Consider the following 23,017-nt stretch of genomic DNA (forward strand, 5'->3'; position numbering starts at 1 on the left):
CTTAAGGTGCAGAAACCATTCGTTAGGGTAGCGGCACAAGATCTGCACTTCTACTGCGAGAAAAAGGGATAGTTTCTTTCGCCTTCCACTTGTCTTGAGCGAATCCATAAGGGACACTGTAAGTTATTTCTTCAGGCCTCTATTTTCGTAAACGTAACGATAATTTATTATTAAAAATGTAATAAATACCAATTCTTTTCTTTTTTTCGCCGGAAATATTATTCATTACGCTGATGTGATCAATAAATTTCAAAACCTACTGACATAAGCTAAATATACGCGATTTGGTGCAAAAAGAGATTTCTAATAGTTATTAAGGTCAATGCTTACCTTCGTTAGGGTTACGTGCATCTAGACGCATTTATTGAACGGAAAAAGGAAGCAAACAAAATTAAAAAAAACTGCGCATATAGGTCTGGTCAGATTTCGACAAAATGTATATTGTCAGTAAGCTGCTTAGAGTGGCTTCAATTTTTTTTTTTGACCGAAAAACGTGTTTTTCATTATTTTCTTTCAGTTGTACCAATCATTCTTTTACGACTCCTGTATCTTCTAACATCATTGAAAAGGGACAATTCGAAGAAACAGTGCCGCCAATTTTCATCATTTTTCAAGGTTTAAGCAGTGAGGCAAACATTCATCCGCGCTAACGTGTTTCGTCGAATTGTGGCCTGACCATTCGTCAGCTGCGTTTTCAAGTTTGTTAGAAACAAAACGTAATAATATAGGAACGATAAATTTTACGTACGTTTGGACTCCACCACCGTTTCGATTTACCGCCTCAAACGGTCTTGTCAAAGTCAGTCGCTGCTTCGCAATTCCATCCAGCCGTGGATTGCCACACTGCCTAGAAGGGTAATGGTGATAAAGTGCGCCTTGAGGGATAAAATGAAAAATGTTTCTGCGCGTATGAGAGTCGCAGAGTGACAACCATTGAAGTAGACGGAAAGCTTTATGATTATCCGACTTCTTAATGCCCACTCACGTCCGCCGCAGGCGACGCGTGAAATTCAAACTGACTGGGCAACCTCGGAATTTTGTATTCCTCACGAAACTATTCGGAAACTGAGAAGGCACCTGGCACTTGTCGTTTTGTTATCGCCTATACACAAAAATAAACTGATTGTTCACTGAAGCAGGGAGGCGAATGAAACTGACGAAGTGTCAAATTCATCTACTTTAGCCTATACGTGAGGTCGAATGGATTTGCCATTCACTGCCTTTCAGCTTATCTCATCAATAAGAACTCACATGAAGTATGGGGAAGGAGAAACAATAGACCCTACACAAAAATTTCAACAAGCTCCCGCTCACTTCGAAAATCGGGTCTTTTGTGGAAATTTAGGCAGGGTACACTGTTTAAACTTTCACGCAGATTCCAGCCTGACAGTGTTTTCTATTGTCCATTATCAGCTGTCAACATTATCGAGATGTGTTGAGGTGCAAGCGTGCGTGTTTTATTTTTTTTGTTTTTAAAAATATTAGTGGGGTTTGACGAATGCGACGGCTTTCCTATAAAATATGAATTGATGCTTGTGTTTCACAATTTTCTCGAGAAGCTTACGTCATACGCTTCCTACAAGAAAAATGACGCATACTGTTTAACTATAGATCTGTTGGTCAAGCTAACCGGGAACCAGTGTGGATTTTCTGGCTTTTGGCTTCTATCGAAAGGCGACCGTCATGACCAGGGTCGAACCCGTGACCTTCTATTCAGTAGTCTAGACCAAGAACAGCTACGCCACCACGGAAGACTTAGTAATGTAACAGGTATCTTTTCACCGACTTTGAAGTTCATGTTAGTTGGTCATGAATAAGTGTGCCCTGAGGGGCCACAGAGCAGCAACAGAAAACAGTGGCGCGCACGCTGCTACAGTGTATTAGTGAGCTTTTGTGGGCATGGTTTACCGAGCCTAATTTACATTTCGACTCGAAATAAATATCTAGCCCCATAAATTAGTGAACCATCTAACCGGCAGCATTGCGCAACTGTAGCACATCACGAGAACTAAATAAGTGTGATTCACGCTAGAAAGAATAAAACAGCCACGAAGTAGGGCTTGCACCCAAAATACTGGTAAAGGCAGGTGTGATTGATGATTATAAATGTTGCCCTGGTTTGTCACATACGCGTGCGAGTGACGTGAGGGGTGACAATAGATCGAAGTCGCTCGATTTGTAGTCGGAAGACAAAGTGGTGGCACGGGCAGCCTTTGTCAACATCTCCCCTTCGTTAGCAGAGCCCCGACGCGGTGGTCTAGTCGCTAAGATACTCGGCTGCTAACCCGCAGTTCGCAGGATCAAATCCCGGCCGCGGCGCCTGCATTTTCGATGGAGGCGAAAATTTTATATGCGCGTGTGCTCAAATTTGGGGGCACGTTAAAAAACCTTAGGTGGTGGAAGTTTCCGGAGCCCTCCACTACGGCGTTTCTCATAATCATATAGTTGTTTCGGGACGTTAAAGCCCACATATCAATCAATCAATCAATCAATCAATCAATCAATCACTAATGTGCGTTTATGTATATTTGAGGAGCTGGCTTCGATAAAAACATTGATTGTTGAGGCATGACTTGTACGCATATGAATATATTCCTTACACAAAGTGATTAACGATATAGAACACTTGGTACTCTACTGTACGAAAGCACAAAGCCGTCCAATGGGCCTCACACTTGATGAGGCCGTGTCGACAAAAATTACGGCATTAACGAAATTCACGATATTGTCACCAATCTTGTCTCACTCAAGGAAACCTTCCGCAGAACTGCTCGTCAAGCTAGGACAAAAAGAAAAACTGCTCCAACCCAACCTCTTCGTCCTCTTCCACACGAAAACCACGCGAATTCATGCGGCATTAAAAAGCGGCTCAATCCCAACCTCTTCGTCCTCTTCCACACGAAAACCACGCGAATTCATGCGGCATTAGTCCCCCCTTTTAAAAAGCATCGACTCGATGCTTCTAAATAAAAAGAAGAAAAAAAAACCCATAATTAGAACACGCGTTGACGCAGAGAATGACAAAGTGAGTGCCAGGGAAAACAAAGAGGGCGCACAAGCACTTGGACCATGCGCGAACACAACAGCACCAGTGGAAGAGTCAAGAAAAAAAAAAAACACCACATGAGATCACTGTCACGTTTGCGAAGTAACTCGCAAGCACAGAGACTATTGTGTGTAGTACGGCTTGAGTCGTACGACATGCACAGTTTCGGGCCGATGTTGTCGACGTGACGACACTGTGCCGTCCGGAAGTACTTCGTATGTAAGGTCACTCACACGTCGGATAACCTTGTATGGTCCGAAATAACGGCTCAGAAGCTTTTCAGACAAGCCTGGTCGTCGGACAGGAGTCCACACCCACACTCGTTCACCCGGGTGGTATGCGACGTTTCGACGGCGAAGGTTGTAACGTCGTGCATCTGCGTCTTGTTGGTGACCGATGTTCACGCGAGCCAGTTGACGAGCCTCTTCGGCGTACTGCGTGTATTGCTCGGCTTCTGGAGAAAGAGCATCGCTATTATCGTACGGCAGCATAGCGTCAAGCATCGTTTGTACGTTGCGTCCATAAACAAGGTGGAAAGGTGAAAATCGGGTTGTTTCCTGCATTGCCGTATTGTATGCGAACGTGACGTATGGGAGGATATCGTCCCAGGTTTTGTGCTGCACGTCCACGTACATTGACAGCATATCCGCTATGGTCTTGTTGAGCCTTTCCGTCAGTCCATTACTTTGTGGGTGGTAAGCCGTTGTTTTTCGGTGACTCGTGCAGCTCAGTCTGAAAATGTCCTCTAGCATTTGTGCCGTAAATGATGTTCCTCTATCCGTAATCACACATGACGGCGCGCCGTGCCGGAGGACGATGTGCTGCACGAAGAACTTCGCCACTTCAGACGCCGTGCCGCGGGGTAATGCCTTTGTCTCAGCATACCGGGTCAAGTAATCGGTTGCCACTATAATCCATTTGTTACCAGTGGCCGACAAAGGGAAGGGTCCTAGAAGGTCCATTCCCACGAGGTCGAAAGGTGTCCGTGGTGGTGTAATAGGGTGGAGAAGGCCCGCAGGTTTCACGGGTGGCGTCTTGCGACGCTGGCACTCGCGGCAGCCTTGCACGTAGCGGTGTACACTGGTCGAAAGTCGTGGCCAATAGTACTGCTGGCGCACTCTGGCGAGAGTCCGCGAGTAGCCCAAGTGTCCCGACGTGGGCTCGTCATGGCACGCGAGGAGGATGTCATCCCGCATGTCGGCTGGTACAACGAGGAGGAAGGCTTTGTTGCTACCTCGAGCATTTTTCTTGTAAAGAATGCCCCTCCTTAGACAAAAGGATGACAATTCGCGAGCGATGCGCCGAGGAGTGTGAGAATTTCGGCCTTCTAAGGAATCAATAATAGGGCGCAATTCCTGATCGGCTCTCTGTCTAGACATAAAGTCAGAATCACTGAGGGCTCCGAGAAAACCATCAGCATATTCCGAGTCCATATCAGGATGTCCCACGGGTGCTCGAGAAAGTGCGTCGGCATCTTCGTGCTTGCGCCCAGACCTATACACAATCATGATGTCAAACTCTTGCAAGCGCAAACTCCACCGAGCGAGACGACCAGACGGGTCACGGAGATTGGCCAGCCAACACAGCGAATGGTGATCGGTCACCACCTTGAAGGGACGGCCGTAGAGGTAAGGTCGAAACTTTGCCGTTGCCCACACGACTGCGAGGCATTCCTTCTCTGAAGTGGAGTAGTTGGCCTCGGCTCGAGAGAGAGTACGACTGGCGTAAGCTATGACATGTTCTACGCCGTTGTGCCGTTGTACAAGGACAGCGCCAAGTCCGACGTTGCTTGCATCCGTGTGAACTTCGGTATCAGCGTCCTCATCAAAATGCGCAAGAACAGGTGCCTCTTGCATTCGCTGCCGTAACTCTGTGAAAGCTGCTTCTTGCTCTGTAGTCCAGGCAAACGGTACATCATCTCGGGTGAGTCGCGTGAGCGGTTCGGCTATCGTCGAGAAGTTGGTAATGAATCGGCGATAATAAGCACACAAGCCGAGAAAACGCCGTACCGCTTTTTTGTCTGACGGCACAGGAAAGGTGGCGACTGCTGCAGTTTTTTCTGGGTCAGGCCGCACTCCATCCGCACTCACAACATGTCCCAGAAATTTCAGCTCATCGTAGCCGAAATGGCACTTCTGGGGTTTTAGCGTGAGTTCGGCCGAACGAATAGCTTCCAGAACCATTCTTAGACGCTTCAGATGTTCTTCGAAACTCTCGGCAAAGATGACCACATCATCAAGGTATACAAGGCAGCTTTGCCACTTCAAGCCAGCGAGGACGGTATCCATCATTCGCTGGAATGTTGCGGGAGCCGAACAGAGGCCGAAAGGAAGAACTCTGAATTCATAAAGCCCATCGGGAGTTACAAACGCTGTCTTCTCTCTGTCTCGCTCATCGACCTCTATCTGCCAATAGCCGCTCTTCAAATCTATCGATGAAAAATACTTCGCGTGTCGTAGCCTGTCGAGAGAATCATCAACCCGTGGAAGCGGGTAGACGTCTTTTTTTGGTGACGCTATTGAGTTTCCTGTAGTCAACACAGAATCGCAGCGTTCCGTCTTTCTTCTTTACTAGAACGACTGGCGAGGACCACGGGCTGCTCGACGGTTGTATCACCCCGTCGTCAAGCATCTCCTTTACCTGCGTCTGTATAGTCTCGCGTTCTTTAGCCGAAACACGGTAAGGTTGCTGGCGGATTGGGCGAACATCATCGTCGGTAATAATTCGGTGCTTTATGAGGGGTGTTTGACCGACTCTAGATGAAGAGGCGAAGCAAGATTTAAATTCCTTCAGCAGGGTATGCAGTGCGGCCTTCTTCTCGTCTGAAAGCTTCGAACTGACGTCGATGTGGTCCAGAAACTTATCTCCATCAACCATTTCCTCGGATGCGAAGCACTCGGTGACATCCGCTACACGGTCTCCGAAGGCCACGGTGGTGCCGCGGAAAAGATGTCGGTGCTCGAAGTTAAAATTTGTGACGAGTATCTGCGACCGTCCGTCACGCACACGCAGAATGCTTCGCACTGCACACACACCTTGAAGCAGTAAAAGGGATACGTTGCTCTCGGCGACCACGTCACCGTCTTGGAGGTCTTCACAGGTGACTTCTACGAAAGCAGTCGCTCGGGGAGGCAACGTCACGCTTTCGTCGGCAACACGCAGCGCAGGTCTACGACAGCTATCAGCGCCTCGATCGGTTGCAAGTTGCGTCGAGAAAGTCACCATTCGCTCGCGGAGATTTATGATCGCGCCATTCTCTCGAAGGAAGTCCATTCCAAGGATGAGCTGACGAGAACAGTCGCGTAGTACGAGGCAGGTTACCACAAACGTTGACTCGCGTATTTCCACTCTTGCGGTACAGCGACCCAATGGAGTAATAACGTGGCCTCCAGCAGTGCGAATACGCGTCCCATTCCAAGGTGTCATCACTTTCTTAAGACTGGTTGCCAATTTTCCGCTCATAATAGAATAATCTGCACCTGTGTCCACCAATGCGCTGACCTGAAGACCGTCTATCAGCACGGGAATGTCGAGTGAGACTCGGCCACTGGGTTCAGACGCACAATCCGGCATTTCTCTCGCACTGCACTCAGACGTCAATTCAATGTCTGCAGCGTTTTGTGGAAGCGTCGATAGGAGGTCTTCCGCACTTTTAGTCCCAGCGACCTCGCCCCCGAAGGTCGCTGCCTTCAGTTTTCCCGACGAGGGCTTGGGGAACGTCCCCGTGCCATCGTACTGAGACGTGGTCCAATAGCTGCGGGTCGTCGTGGAGATGGAGACCGCGATTGACGCCGTGGGAAAGGCAGACGTTGCTGCGCGAGGTAGTCCTCAATTTCTCTTGGCCTCTGACCAACTAGGGGACGAGGCGAATGAATAGAGAAACCGCGCAGTCCAAGTTGTCGGTATGGACATTCCCGGTAGATGTGACCGGCTTCACCGCAATGGAAGCAGAGGGGTCTTCTATCCGACGTACGCCAAATATCGGACTTCCGCGGAGGGGCACGGCGACCGTCGATGTCCAAACCAGCATGCGCAGATTGAATTGAAACTGGCGGCATCGTCTGGATTGGGACTGCAGGGCTTGAGACCGGCATGGAAGTGCGCAGAGCTTCGGCATATGTGCGGTTCCCAACATCAGTGGACGCAGGAGGTGGTTCTAGATTTGTAACCGTTGGTTGAGGGCGACGGCTGTGAAGCACCTGCTGGACCTCGTCCCGAATAATATTGGTGATGCTGCTTACCTCCGGCTGTCTCGCCCCGTGTAGTTTCGCGATTTCCTCGCGGACGACGGAGCGGACGATTTCGCGAATCCACTCAATGCTGTTGCTCCCGAAGCTGGCGGAAAATTCAGTAGGTGATGCAGAATTCACTTGCCGGTTGAGTAGGGCTGACCGCTGATGAAGTACCCTCTCCATCGTAGTGGCTTCGGTCAGGAATTCTGCTACACTCTTCGGAGGACTCCGCACTAGACCAGCAAAAAGCTGCTCCTTCACGCCTCGCATCAGATAGCGTAGCTTTTTTTCTTCTGGCATTGCCGGATCCGCTCGCCTGAAAAGCTGCGTCATGTCCTCCACGTACATGGTGACGGTCTCATTAGGCATCTGGATGCGTGAATGCAATGCACGTTCAGCACGATCGCGGCGGTCGGGGCTCCGGTAGGTCTCCAAGAGGCGATGCTGGAACTCGCGCCAGGATGTCAAGACATCACTTCTGTTCATGAACCACGTTCGGGCGCCGTCTTTCAAACACGCGTAGACGTTGCGGAGTTTGGCGGCTTCGTCCCAGTAGTTGATCGCTGCGACGTGTTCGAACTCGCTCAGCCAGTCGTCCACATCCTCAAACAGCTCTCCGTGAAAGGGACTAGGCATCAGCGGGTTCTGGACAGTGCAATAAATTGGTGCCGACGACGTAGGAGTTTCCATGACGCCTTGAGGCGAAGTCATAGTCGCTCTATGGATAAGCTGTGCCGGTGTCTCTGGTGGTAGGCCTCGTTGGCGGCGGCTTGTTCTGTGAACTGGCGTGTCCACGGGCACAGGGCTTGTGTTCCGGCTCCTGGATGGGCTCTTGTGCATGGGGTGCGTCGTCAGTTGTCGTACCCAGCAGCTCCACCAATCTTGTCACCAATCTTGTCTCACTCAAGGAAACCTTCCGCAGAACTGCTCGTCAAGCTAGGACAAAAAGAAAAACTGCTCCAACCCAACCTCTTCGTCCTCTTCCACACGAAAACCACGCGAATTCATGCGGCATTAAAAAGCGGCTCAATCCCAACCTCTTCGTCCTCTTCCACACGAAAACCACGCGAATTCATGCGGCAATATGTTTTACCACAGCGTTGTGGATTGAGAAAACAAAGTCACAGCTTTGCCGCAAAGACGAAGCAATAAACGCGATAGCAACACTTCGGAAGGTCACGCGCAGAATGGCAAGCAGATCGAAACGTGCCCTGTGTTTCTCACGCACAAATGACGCACGAAACGTACTCACAGCTACAGATTAACGCGAATGAGCGTCTCAGTGGTGATTTCGCTGTGTCTAAAAAGGACGCCCTTTTAGGAAACAGAGGCTGTGCAATGATTGCAGGATATTTGTGCGCCCGGTAACAGATCAGAATTAGTAATTAAAAGAGAACTCTACTATGGGAGAGCACAAAGCCAAACCGAGAGCATCACAATTGCATGTCTAACTGATAATTTACATCAGCTGATGAACGATTTAAGGTTGGTGCACATCGGCAACTAGCAGTGGTAGCGCGATCATTTTCGGCTGGTCGCAAACAGTCGGGAATGGTCGCAAATGGTCGCAAAGCGACCTCTTTGGCTAGTCGCTTCCTGACTGATTCTTCAGTCGCGCGACTGCAGTCGCAAAACTGCCAGAATCAATGAGCGATGCCCAGTTTTTTTTCTTTTTTCATTGTGTGCGTCAAGCTGCCAGATACAAACGAGTGCGTTCCTCTGGGTCTGTGGCACCATGGCCAGCACGGAACACTTGGCTTGGAGATTGCGGGGCACAGCAGCTCGAGCAAAGTGTCAAATTTACATGGTGGCATTCGCAAGATGCTGAACACCGTCAAAATAAAGAGAAAATGGATTGTGCATTTTCTTTCTCCCGTATTCACAATCGTTTTTAGGGGCGAAGCTTCTTAAAGCGGCACCCGTTCATCCATTTTCGTAGTCGTAGGGCGTAACTAGTCTTACGCTTTGACCTGCAAGTTGGAGCCGGTGGAAGATTTCTCCTGTGCGTTGTTGAACAACAAAAATTTGCAGCGTGCACATTAACTGAAAGCCGAATTCTCCTGTCTCTCATTCCAAGTTAGCCGCCATTGGCATGTACATTGAGCACTATCTGACAAGAAAGGGTTGCTAGGTTATACTCGCTGGGCGTAACCTCCTTGGTTTTAGAAAGGTTCAGCGAGCGTTGGGTCGCAGTGCCATGAATACAGTGAACTAGTATATACCATGTTGTCGAGGTGGTTAAAGGTGGTAAGTAAACACGAAGCGCAAGCCGTAAGAAAGTGTGCGTGTGCCTCGACTCGTTCAGTCTGTGGAATGTCCGCTATAGGGCGGTGCTTCTATATGAGGAATATATGACGAAAAAATGCGAGATGGTAGTACTTGGACTGTTGAGTAGGTGGACGAGCGGACACACAGACAGATGCATGGATGGACGCACGGATGGCTGCACGGACGGATGGACGCATGGCCGGACGCAGGAGCGGATGCAAGGACGAACGCGGGGACGGACGCGCAAGTGGACGTGCGGATGCACGCACGGACGGGCGGATGGACGCATGGACAGTCACACACACGGACGCATGGACGGACGGAAGCAAGAAGGAATGGACGGACGGATGCTTCCCCCCTCTCCATCGTTCACCCCGTGGATATGCTGCCATTTTTTTTTGTCTTCAACTTGACTAGTCACCGCCTTCATTGCAGCGCGTTTGCAACGCGTTTGTGCTTCATGCCTTGGCACCGACTAAAGTCACCGCGTTCGTGACGCTTTCGTGCTGCATTGTCGGCTGTGGCAAGTCAAGGTAAATTCAAGGACCGTTTCTGAATACGTACCACTCTCGAAAATACTGCTCATCATCTCAGCACAGCTCGAGAGGTAGGCGGCTTGCATGGCCGGCCAACTATCACAAGCGAAGGGATGGTCACACCCACCAGCGGCTTTTCAATGCGAAGCATTTCTTAGCCAACTTCGCCAGCTTTGAGCGTATCTATCTATCTATCTATCTATCTATCTATCTATCTATCTATCTATCTATCTATCTATCTATCTATCTATCTATCTATCTATCTATCTATCTATCTATCTATCTATCTATCTATCTATCTATCTAGCCGCCTCGAAGTTTAGCTCTCCTGGCCATTTCGATAATGTTATCTATACCAAACTTGGTAAGGCATAACACGACTGCGTGAAGAACATATTTGACTAGTCATAACATGAAAATCATGACATGAATGTTATGAATACTATGATTTACATTTCATGGCCCTGCAGCTCTTGCGGCGTTTTCGTTTACATGGCATGTTGCGAAACTGGTATGGTATGACATGATTACATGGCGAAAACAAACGACAGACCCTAACATAAAAATCATGACATGCGTGTCATGTAACAACATGACTACATACCAAGCTCGTAATGCGCTCGCGGCTGTTTCGCTAGCGTCACATAAAACAGAATTGGTATTAATGGACATGAATGGATGACGATGATACTGGTGCAAACATGATAAACATGAGATGCGTGTCATGTAATAACATGGCTACATGCTGCGCTCACGATGCGCTCTAGGCCGTTTCGCTTGCTTCACATGTTCCAAACTCTGTATTACGGGACGCGAATGTTTGAAATAGGTAAATAACACATACAAACATGATAATCACGATATGCCTGTCATGTAACGTGACTATATGCCACGCTGACTACATGCCACACTACATACCATACATGGCTGCATGCTTCACACATGCCAAATTTGGAATTACGTAGCGTCAACCGATGACGAAGGTATGTGACTGATGCAAACGTTGTATTCATGATATGTATGTCATGTGAGAACACGACTACATGCCTCAGTCAAGGCGACAATACATTTCGAAGCGACGCGACGCGGCGCGCGTGCTCACCGGCGTTCATGTCGACGCGTCACGCTGGCGTTGCGACGCCAGGCGCCGGTCCTGCCTTATACTTCTAGGCGCGCGCCGCACTGCGTTGCTTTAACGCGTGCGCGTTTCAGCGTGTCTGGCGTCCTTCCATCATGAGAAGAGGGAGACGCAGTGTTGTCTGGGTAACGCATCTGCGCGAAATGCGGCATGTCGCGTTTCGCACCGGTTGCCGTCAAGCCGCGCGACGACGGACGCTCGTATCACCAGTCGCACCTGGCGTAACACTGCAGAGTGCTCGCGTTTTGCTAACGTTGCGGCGCTGTGCTCAGCGTGCGTGCGTGTCAACGTTATATTAGAGTATATTGGGCCCTTCATGATGCGTTCGTGGCAATTTTGCTAGCTCCACATATATATCATTCGGTGTTAAATGACGTCAATGAATGCTCAAAGTATATGACTGGTGCAAACATGATAATCCTGACACGTGTGTCAAGTAAGAAGACGAACAACTTACCACGCTCATAGTGTGTTCGTGGTCGTCTCGCTAGCTCCACATATACTAAATTTGGTATCACGTGACGGGAATAGATGAGGGAGGTAAACGACTCATCCAAACATGATAATCATGACACGAAAGTCATGTACGGCGTCATTTACCTCCACCTCGTAACGTTGTGTTAATTTTAAAATGACGTATCAACTTTTCTCATTCGTGCTTCGCATATCATCGATTCTCACTGCATGTGAGATCTGCTGTTTTTTTCTTTGGAGGCTTCTGTGCTGCCAGCGCTGACACCAAGGCGTAACGCATCAGCACCATGACAATCTCTTGTTCTTTGCTTGAATTGAACGCCTTGACGCTGCTGGGAACGCTGTGGAGAACAAACCGAAACAATAAATGTGGCCCGCTCGGTTCGCTCCGATCACTAAGCTAGCGGCGATCAGCTTATCGGTGCCGGACTCGAGTTCTCGCTGATAACGAGATCCAGATGTGACTCTCCGGGTTTGCGACTTCCGGTCGCTCGCATGCAGCCTCTGCCGGTGTGAACATCAGTCGCTTCTTAGTCGCCAGTCGCAAATGGTCGCGCGACCACTGCTAGTCGCCGGTGTGCACCAGCCTTTAGAGCACTTGGTATGGGCGAGCTGAAAGCTGTCCCGAACCGTTGTGTTTAGAAAAACATTGTTAACGATTTAGAGTACTTGGTACTCTACTATGGGAGAGCTTAAAGCCGCCCCGTGTTTCGCACTTGGCTCAGTTGAATGGTTATTGATGTGTTTAGAAAAAGTGTTTAACGATTTCGAGTACTTCGTACTCAACTATGGGAGAGCACTGAGCCGTCCCGCTAAGACAATAAAACTCGACCCCCGCCCCGAGGCGTCTTCGAGCCCAACGAACAGATCTTCAGAATGCTTATGTATACACTCAGCTTGCTTCATTATGACCCCTGTTATATAGAGTAACCTACGGTTCCGATAGTGATATCGTAGTGTGGTTTCAGCAGAGCGTAAGAAAGAATTGTGAGCTTAGAATCAAAGAGTAGGCAAATCGCTAGAGATTTAGATTAGGGCAGACGAGCTGTATAGCAAAACTTTCAAACTAGACACAAATATAGTTATTATGCAGTAAATAGATACAGTTTTTCTTTTGCAAAGCATACCATCCAAACTACTATTTCAAGGGCTAATCAACAGGCTCCTAAACGCGCAGGAAAAGCTCGCGCATTTTTCCTGCGCGTGACCAGCATCCTTCAACGCGCAGTGACGTCAACTGAGCGATCGTGTGTCTGTAAGTGATTTTAATTGAGAAGAAGAGAAAAGTGAGCCCCGTAACTAACTCCCAGGGGCAGGACACCTCAACAGTAGCTCAAGAAGGGGGGGGGGGTAAAGAAGGGATAAAAGATATGATTAAAATGTAAAGAGATAGAGAGGAAGTAGAGAGCGAGGCGCAGGGACAGCGAACGACAGAAAACGACGGAAGAGGAGATATGAAAAATGGACACGGTCGCAGGAGTCCGAAGACGGGGCACCACTCGGCGAGAGCTCTTGTCGGCGTCAGGAGATGGCGTAGGGCGAGCCCAGTCGGCCAGAGCTGCGCTGTCTTCGGAGATTTCGTGCTGACTGCACAAGCAGTCAGCACGAAATCCAGAAAGCGACTCCAGCGATCTTCGACGTTGACTTCATTACTGTTTGTTGAGACCTGGTTTAGACCATTCGAGTAGCTCTGCGTGCTACTTTACGTCACCTATCGCTGTGTTGCCGCCACTTGCTTGTGGAAGGTGGATGGTCAGGCGCAGGAAAAATGTGTGAGCTTTTTCTGCACGTTTCGCAGCCTGTTGACTAGCCCTTTAACAAGCACTGCCTAAGACTTTTTGTTTTTATAAAATTGGCATAAATTATTTCGTGTGCATTACTGTGCGCGTACATATTTCGAAAACAAGTGTTTCATTCATTGAAAAATCTACGCTGATCTTTAGAGACGCTATGTACCCAACTGCGTACATCACTAGTTTTAGGGGCGAAGCACCTTACGCCGTGCGTCATATGTCCCGTGTCGTTGTAGGCATCGTAGTCGTCGTAGCCAGTTGTGTTGCATTGCATGTCAATAAAAACTGTGTCGCACTCCGCAAAATGAATCACGATGAGTGGGTGAAGTGTCCGTCAGTCCGTCCGTTCATTCATCTATGTGTCCTTGCGTCCGTCCGTGTGCCTGTCCTTCCATCCGTGCGTTCGTGCTTCCTTCCATTCATCCGTCCGTTCTTCTGCTTCACCCCATTCGCTATCAAAGACCTCATGTATATGCTGTAATTTTTGCTATTTGCATCAAATAAAAGCTAAAAAGGAGTGATATATATCGTACTTCGAATCAGTCCAAATGGCTGCATAATAAGTTTGTTTTATTGAACCTTGTTTTCCAGTGTACTGACACATATGATCACTTTTCTTTCCGTTTGATGAGTCGTGCAATGTGCCGCTTCCTGCAGGCCATGAAACCATGTTTTGTGTCTAGAAAAAGTAGGTAACAGTTTAGAGCACTAGGTACGCTAATATAGGAGTGCATAAAGCCATCCCGTTGACCTTACACTTGATGATGCCCAGTTAGGAAATAACCATTGCAGCACTAATGAGGCTATACAACCACCTAGTTTTTTTTAAAATCAAGAATGGTATGACCAAAAGTCAATGGGCACTATATTTCCGGCCTGATATTTAATTTTGTATACGCTAAATTAAAGCCACAACAACTTCAGAAAAAATAAATTTAATTACAACCTAATTATGATGAGTTGCTCATCGTTATAACTTATAATAAAAATCTACTATATCATATATCACTCAATAATTCTTGAATAATCACGACGTGTTTGTTGGAATAGCATATTGAGTTCTTTGAAATAACGTTGTAGTGGCTTGACTCATATAGTAAAGTAAAAAGTTGGGCGAGTTGGTGCTGGTTCATGATGATAAGGGGCTTAGGAGCGCGTCGTCCCGTGTACTTCTTCTCTGTTGTGTGTCGTTTTTTTCGCGCCCCTTATCATCATGATTGACTCATATAAACACAGTTCTTCATATGGGACGTTTTAGATGACTAAAAAAATTTTTTTGTATATCATAGATCTTGCGAGCTCGCCTAGAGCGTGTTCTTTATTTTATTTATGTAGTATGCCTCGCTGGACATATATATTTTTTATTGCCATAATCGCATGAACGTGCCATATGTGCTTGCAAAAATACACGAAAGAAGAACACGCAAGATTATGCAAGAACGACATACATAGCTAGACTTTCAACTCAGAAGCTCGTCCTTGCAAGACGAATGAGGAATGAACGTCGAGAATGGGCCCATCCAGTGCTTCATCGGCGAGATGAAATATATCTGAGTTCGTGAAATTACATCTCCCTTGTAATAAAAATCTCTTATTTCATATCACTCAATACGTCTTACAATTGCGTCACTTGATTGCACCCTTTTGGAAAAGTAATAACGGATATTGAGAATTGAGACGCACCTGTTAACATAAATTGAATTGTGTCTAGTGTAGCTGAACACTTTCTAAGGACACGTACTCACAAAGAGGCTTTTGCACTCGTTCGTTAATTAAACGGGTGCAGCTCTCTATTAAAGCACCACCACGGTAGTCTAGTGGCTAAGGTTCTCAGCTGCTGTCCAGCATGTCACGGGGTCGTATACAAGCTGTGGCGGCTGAATTTCAGATGGAAGTAAAAATTCTGTAGGCCCGTGAGCTCACAGTTGGGTGCACGTCAAGGAACCCCAGGTCATCAATATTTTTAGAATCCTTCACCACGTTGTCTTTCACAATCGCATGGCGGAATTCGGACGTTAATATACAAGAAATATAATTACTCAGTAAATGCGGTACACGTTAGTTGAGTTAAAAGACGAGAGGAAGCCACTACCATGAGCGTTTTTTTCAGTTGCCTTTTTTATTTGGGTTGGGGGAGGGAGTACAAAGCATCACGTACACGAAAACAACAATCTTGAATGACTATAGGGTTATGGCCATATGGTAGGACGAAAATTATTTACAATCAGTTGTGTTGTATGCCAACTCACTCGCGTTCATGGTGCTCGCGTTTTACAAAGTCCTTCTGCCTCACTCTCCTTCCTCCCTCACTCGTTGCGTGTAGAACTGCAGCCGCTTTTAAATAAAGACCACTGCTCAGGGCGTTGAGACTGTATTGCTCTCAGTTGCCACCGCGTAGGTAGTAAATTGTCTCGATTGCTCATCGACAGTACGCCCGAGGTCACGCATGTTCTCGTCGAAAGCGAGTGCGAATTTACGTTCCCAATATAGCCGCTCCGTGGGCCGTCACTAAAGTGAATTGCAAACGTATGTGCACCTTTGTTGTCAATGTTGCAGGATTTAGGCTTGCAGGATTCAGAAAGTCCTTCCAATTTACTCCTCACAGCTTAAACATAAGGTGGCGCTAGTGCAATAAAAGTGTGTTCACTGGGCTTGGGTCGATGCCATGTGACCCCGTTTGAGGAAATTTGATAGTCGTGCGCAGAAGGCAATGCGAATTTGATAAAGTGTCACACACGGGGGTATGAGAAGGCAGTCTGCTGAGGAAAGGTAGGACTTGGTCCACTGGTATAGCTGTGGTTACATCCAACATAATAAACGCATTACTGATGTAGTCCACATACTTGAACTGTACCAACCTAATGTTTCACATTTAATTAATTGTAAAACACTAGCGCTTGTATATGAGAAAAGAAGAAAGACCACAGGGTATTTTTATTTGTTCAAACGAAATAAACGCTCATGGTGTTATCCACCGCTCTGTCGTGGTCTTCTTTTTTCGTATACCCACACTATTTATTTACTATGAACACATGCTAACAAGCACAAGTTTTTACCCTTTTTTGATTTTAAAATTATGCGATTAAACAATGAAAAACATGGACGAGGACAAACTTTGGCTAGGTTTTTTTGTGGGAGCAGCGAGAAAAAAAAACATGTTGAAATACGGCTCTTGCCCTCCGTTGTTCTCCATAATGATCTAAGAGACGCAATAATTAAATAAGATTTTATTAGATCAGCTCCCATACTAAGTTTGGAGGCTTTTTATGGCATCTGCGAAACACGAGGGGGCAGGCCCTACACAAGGCCAGGACTGCTTGCATTCTGGTGGGTGTGAAATGCTGTAACACAGGTTTACTTCAATGTCAGGGCAAGTTTAATAGCCCTGAGTAGTCGAAATAAATTCAGAGTCTGTGCGGACGGCATGCGTCATGATCATAACCAGGTTCGGGCATGTAAGACAATTTATTCGTTTCTTTTTACTTGAACGTGCGTTATGCAGGGGTCCACCATGGATCCTGTGACATATTTTCGTCGCGGATGTGACGTACTAAAATATACAGGGTGGTTTTAGGCAACAATGTTTTTTTTGTTAAAAACTATACGTACGCAGTTCTTGTCTTCACAGCCAATATCTAGGTCCAAGCGGAAAAATTTTACCAGTTGCTAAATCACTTAGGTGTGAATAATTCTGGAAATATTTAAAATAACTGTTTTATTATCAACTTTAGGGTCTTTGTTGAAATCAGGAATTTTTTCTACATCACAAATTATGGGGAGCCCAGTTATTAAAAACTGTAGTTATCACTGTCAATATTATGAGGAATAGCGCAAGCGAAAACCGTGATATGATTGCGGTCATGCCGTCACTCAGGACTTCATAAATTTTGACCAGCCAGTGTTTCTGAACGTGCGCCTAAAGTAATGTACACAGGTTCTTAGCATATTACCTCCACGAAAATATGACCCAAGCGACCAGGACCGAACATGCGTCCGTGAAGTCAGCAGCCAAGCACTGTAGCCACTGCACGGATACGGCTGCTGTGCCGTCTCACACAACTACGTAGCTTGATCTATGGCATCTTACAGGATCATCATGCCTACAAGTGGCTCAGCACAGACTACACAGACTCAGTGACTATATAGATTCGGTACACACTAAAGTTGTATTCCTACTATAATTTAAGTTCTCGTATTGCGCAAGCAAAGTGAACACAGATGTGCGCGCTGCTGAAATAGCCATACAGAGGTATTCTTTCTACATGGCTGTAATTCATTTTCATAATTTCTAACAAGGTACATCCTCTGATTTCATAAGGTGGTTTTTTTATGGAAGACACTGTTCAGTAAAAAATAAGGCAACATTTTTTCAAAGTAGGGATGCACAGCTTCACCAAACATATCTTTGAAAACTTCTGCGCTCGAATTTTCAAGGGCAACAGGCTTGACTAAATCACAAGTTCTGCCGTGCGCCACATCTTAAAAGTTACTCGGCTGTTTACCCGCAAGCCGCGGGATCGAATACCGGCGGCAGCGGCTGCCTTCTCGATGGAGGCGAAAATGCGTAGGCCCGTGTGCTCAGATTTGGGTGCACGTTGAAGAAGCGCAGGTGGTCGGTATCCGTTTTGGTGCTGTGAGTAAAATGGTTTAGACAACGTGGACTGGCGCTGTGAGTAAACAATTGCTTAGACAACGCGGATTAACTGCATGCCTTGAATTCCCCGGTGCAACAGATACATAACAAAAGTACTGTTGTCCACAATGGGCCCAACTCAATAATATACGCGTTTGCTCTCGTGCACCTTCGATTTATATAGATATATCTCCAGTACGGGTTATGAAACCATCTTGTAAATTTTTCTCCTCTTTATCTAGATATCAAATTAAATTGGCATCTGGTCTCTTTGCATAGGATAGCTGCAAGTTTGATAGGTTAGCGCAACTTTTTGATTCTGGTACTAAGTTCGATAGGGGGCTGCCTGTGTCTCGTGTTCGCGCATAGGATCGTAAGGAATGACATGTAGCATAGTTGAGGGGTTTTACGCTTAAGACTGTGTGAGTGGTACTGTTATGCACAGGGCTAGCAGTATTGTAGTAATAAGGTTCACGATCGTGTTCACGATCGAAAGCCTCGTGGGGATTTTAATGTGGCCTGTGCTGCAAGTGTCAGCTTTTCGTTAGATTGATCTAATTGTCAACCGAACCGTCGCTATTTCTTGAGCGTTGAATAGTAAGATCATTTTATTGTTCTTTGATGTTCCCCTCGAAACAGCACCTTGCTTCAATTAGACCCTGTTTGGTCAGTAAGTGAGAGCTTCGCGCATTTCGATGTGTTGTAATCGAAAGCTCAGCATGAAGAAACTGCCAAGATGGCTGGCGTGTTTGCGTCTACAAAACCTGCTTCACACGCATCAAAAACTTGAAAGAAGTTTTCAGTGAGTTCTCTCTCAATCCTGCTTGTACTCCGTGTATGAAATATGCAAGCAAATGGACGCATGCATCAACGCATTCCTTGTACAAAGTGGTCGGTGTCGGAAAAAATTTTTGACGCTCATCAACTCGGAAAAGGAATCGAATAAAACCGTTTGTCGCAGAACATCTGCTTCATTTTGGAAAACGTGACCCTTGCTTTTGGATTTTGGAGTGCTTTCCACCAAGCTGTTTTTTTTTTTCAAACTGAAACACTGTAAACATTTGGAATGAAAAAGGGTAAGAATAGCAATATCTTGTTCAATTTTCAATGATGTGAGTTAAATCGCTGCAGGAGGCAACGCGACGCCAATACAATAAATCTCGCCCTTTTGTTTAAAATATGTCGGTGTTTCATACCGTATTTGCAGGAATAGTACGTACATTGCGATTACTATTGTCACCACCAAACTTGGCGAGTAATATTACCAATCTAAAACTAAAATTCTATTATCAATATGTTTAACAAGGAAGTACAATAGTATGCTCACTGTGCAGGAAAAGGACTCAGATAAATGTTGATTTTTGGGAATGAGGCAATCACTTGACCGTATTTTTTTTTTGCTTCAAATTGATCGCGAATTTGTTTTCTTTTTTTCATGTCAATGTTTAGTTTCCGTTGACGACTCTCATTCCGGGGCTATATAGCGCGGCATTTCGTGTACTTTTCTGTACGATCAAAAGGGTGTTGCTATTACAATGATGATATTTCAGCCACTAGTACAAGATAAAGGGAAAGTTTATATATGCAGGCCTAAGGTACCATATTCCTTAGGTGGAACCCTTTGCTCAGGGTTTCAATGGCTAGTTCCACATTATAGTACGGGCCCCTAAATGGCAATAGATGACTAAATTACTCCTGCTGTGCGCAGATGCAAAAAAAAAGGATCAGCTTGGAACAAATGACCATGTTCGAAAGAAGATGTTCACTCAGTATTGATAGTCAGTGGTGTATTTGTCGTTTTCTTGGTGCTGACGCCGAGTACATTGAGTGCACAGTTACAGCATATGAATGTATCTGGCATCGACGGCTGAAAAGTGCTGCTGCAGTGCTGGTTCAGAGTGAGGTAATTTGAGAACCTTATTCAATATTCACGCTAATATTCGTCAAGCGTTACACTGCCTCCAGGTTGCTACTTATGCCTCCAATTGGATTAAAACGAAAAAGCCCTATCTTGCGTTGCCGAAATGCTGGTGGTTACATTCAATTGACCTCACAAGACGAAAGGGCCGATATACAGCAAGGATCTTATTAAACAGAATCAAATACTCATACTTGAAAAAAGAGAACATAAACTAGTGATATTTTTGCGACGGGTCATTCGTATCTATATAGCGAAGGTACATATCAAGAGGTCAAAAGGTTTTCAGTCACAATTTTTTTTTATTTTTCAGGAATTAAGATTGAGAGCATGCAATGCTATGCCGGGAGCCCCTAAAGCTCTCTTTCGTTTCTTTCCTTACGTGTCCTTGGTATTCACTTCACTGTACTTCTTGGGGTAACATTGCGAAATAAGTACAAAGAGACACCAGTATAAAAGTAACATGACCACCATATTTCAACATGCAGCCAAGATCGTCGGACAATCCAGTTGCACAAGTAGTGAGCACGTGCTGAAGCAGACAAACCAACAACGAATGAAAGCTGCGGCTGCTTGAGCCCGTTTGATGAGCCACCGTCTCATGATTCGTCTTTGGAAGCGACGTGGCCGCATATGTCAATTGCAGTTGCCAAACAAGAAATATTTTAGGAGTTATCACTGTTACAACGGCACTCTAAGAAAAATAAGGTAAACAGAAGTAGCGAAAAAAAAATCGTCAACCAAGTTCGGTGTCACATGTTTATAACTCGACGTTTGTTCTCACATACGAGCATTGCGCAAGAGGAGTGTAGTATTGAGTGGAAAAGAAATGGTCGCATATAAGTCACGCCTGAAGCAATCATACGCGTGTCAAAGCAATCTCGGGGGGCCGCAACTTCCCTGCTTTTACTGCCAATCTCATTTCGTGGAAGCGAATCACAAATGCCAGCCTCGTTTAAAGAGTACGAGTTGGCACTTCCAATTTCAAAGCCCTTTATTCGAGGATGTCGCAAGCCCTCTTCGAAAGCTGCCCAACACAAGACAATTCATTGCTACACGTTCGTGCCTTTCGACACCTTTTCTTAAGGAAAGTGCGTAGTTGCCTTTTTCTTTTCTTTTCTTCGAACTTGGGTGGGGGGTTCTGCGTTGTAGTTTTATAAGCAAAAGCTTTGAGGCCTAAAACATAGTTACCGACCTTCAAATGGTTTGGCGGCTCACGTAAATGCGGTGAAGGAAAGTGTCTGGGCATGAGCAAGAGCTACTTCTACCCAGACGCTTTCTTAGGCATTATTAGTTACGCATCTTCCTCAGTGTATTAGAAAAAAGTAAGACAGGCTAGACATTGGATTGAAGGATGTTTTGGCAAACGTAATTCTTCAACTCGTCATCTGAGTACACCATGAAGGACGTGCTCCATAAGTTGTGACATTGAAGATGGTTCCTCGATTATTGATAATAATTGCGGGAGTTTAACGTGAGATAACCACGATATATTTATGGGAGATGCCCTATTGGATGCCACCGGATATTTTGATACCTCGGGGTTCAATAACGTGCACCTAAATATTAGTACGTGGTGAGTGGCCTTGTGTTCGACGGAAGCGAAAATGCCTATTTTCGGTTCCACCGGAAATGCTGGGATTTGAGTGCACAAACTACTGCTGAGAATTCGAGCCCCAAAACCACTAGAAGTAAGTGGGAGTGAGCCTTAATAACCTCTCCACTCAAGCGTTTTGTACAGATGATTAACGAGCGAAGCTCAATCATGCAGCTCCGGTGTTTACCACGAGCTGTTATCTATCGAAGTGCGTTTTATGGTTGTCTATTTTGATTCTTCGATCACGGCATTTAAGAAAAGCGCCTTTGGTGACGTTAGCTTCAAGATATTAAGCTCTCCTAAGTACATGTAAAGGGTATGTTCTCATGATAAGATTGGTACGATCCCGAACTGTGTGTGCTGAAAAAAAAAAACATTAGGAGAACATACCAGAATTGTGGAAAATTTTTGAGGTAGCTTATGTTAGTACTTAGAGCATGAGTATAAGGCATCGGGAGCTTTCGTCTTGATACTTGCACAGCTATGAATCATGCGCGAAGCCGGACAAACTATGGGTCATGGTCATGACTTCACGTAGCAGCATCTACGCCGCCACCACCACTATTTCAGATGTGTAGCATGTGGTGGTCAGGCCTTTGTCTGTTCTTCCTTCCCGTGGCATCCACACCCCACTGCGCATGCGCATGTCCCCCTCTCTGTCTCTCCATTTCTACGCTCCTCTAGTCTTCCGAGTTGGCGGCGAAGGTAACGAAACGCTTCCTGAGTAGTGCGGTGTTCGAACCTTCATTGCGCATGCACATCTTCACCCCTCTCTGCTCTTCTACGCTCCCCCCTCTCTCTCGAGTCGGTGGCGAAGGTGATGAAACGCTTCCTCACACACGATCACTTCACAGCCGTTGAAAGTTGGTATCTCGGCGTTTCACGTTTCCCTGAGACAGAGCACGTGTGGTTTTAGCACGGGATCACGCTCAATGTCTCTGACGTCGTTGAGAGACCTGCTGTTTGGCATTGCTAGTCATGATCGCCGGCATCGTTCGCGGCAGCTGTCACCGGCATTAAGCGATGGTTACCGGCAGCGTTAGTCCGGTGGAGGTTCTGCATGTTGGTGCACCAGCTTAAAGCGACGTAGACCGGTTTCTGTGGGTGCTGAATACCATCTACCTGCTGCTTCGCATGCACACGTGGTTCTCTTTAGTGGGAGACGGCGGAACTTTTTAACGCGATAGCGTTAGAAAGCTCGTGTCACAGGAATTCCACCGTCGGCGTCGGCACCGTTAGGCATGAGCGAAAAATTCTCCATGAGCGAGAAATCAAGAAAAAAGCAAATGAAATAAAGAATTAAAATTTCGGTCCTATTGAGGATCAAACCTGGGCAGATTGTGTGGCACGCAGGTGTTCCACCACAAAGCCAGCATGCTACT

The sequence above is a fragment of the Rhipicephalus microplus genome, chromosome 6 (assembly GCF_043290135.1).
Source record: "Rhipicephalus microplus isolate Deutch F79 chromosome 6, USDA_Rmic, whole genome shotgun sequence".
Lineage (NCBI taxonomy): Eukaryota > Metazoa > Arthropoda > Arachnida > Ixodida > Ixodidae > Rhipicephalus > Rhipicephalus microplus.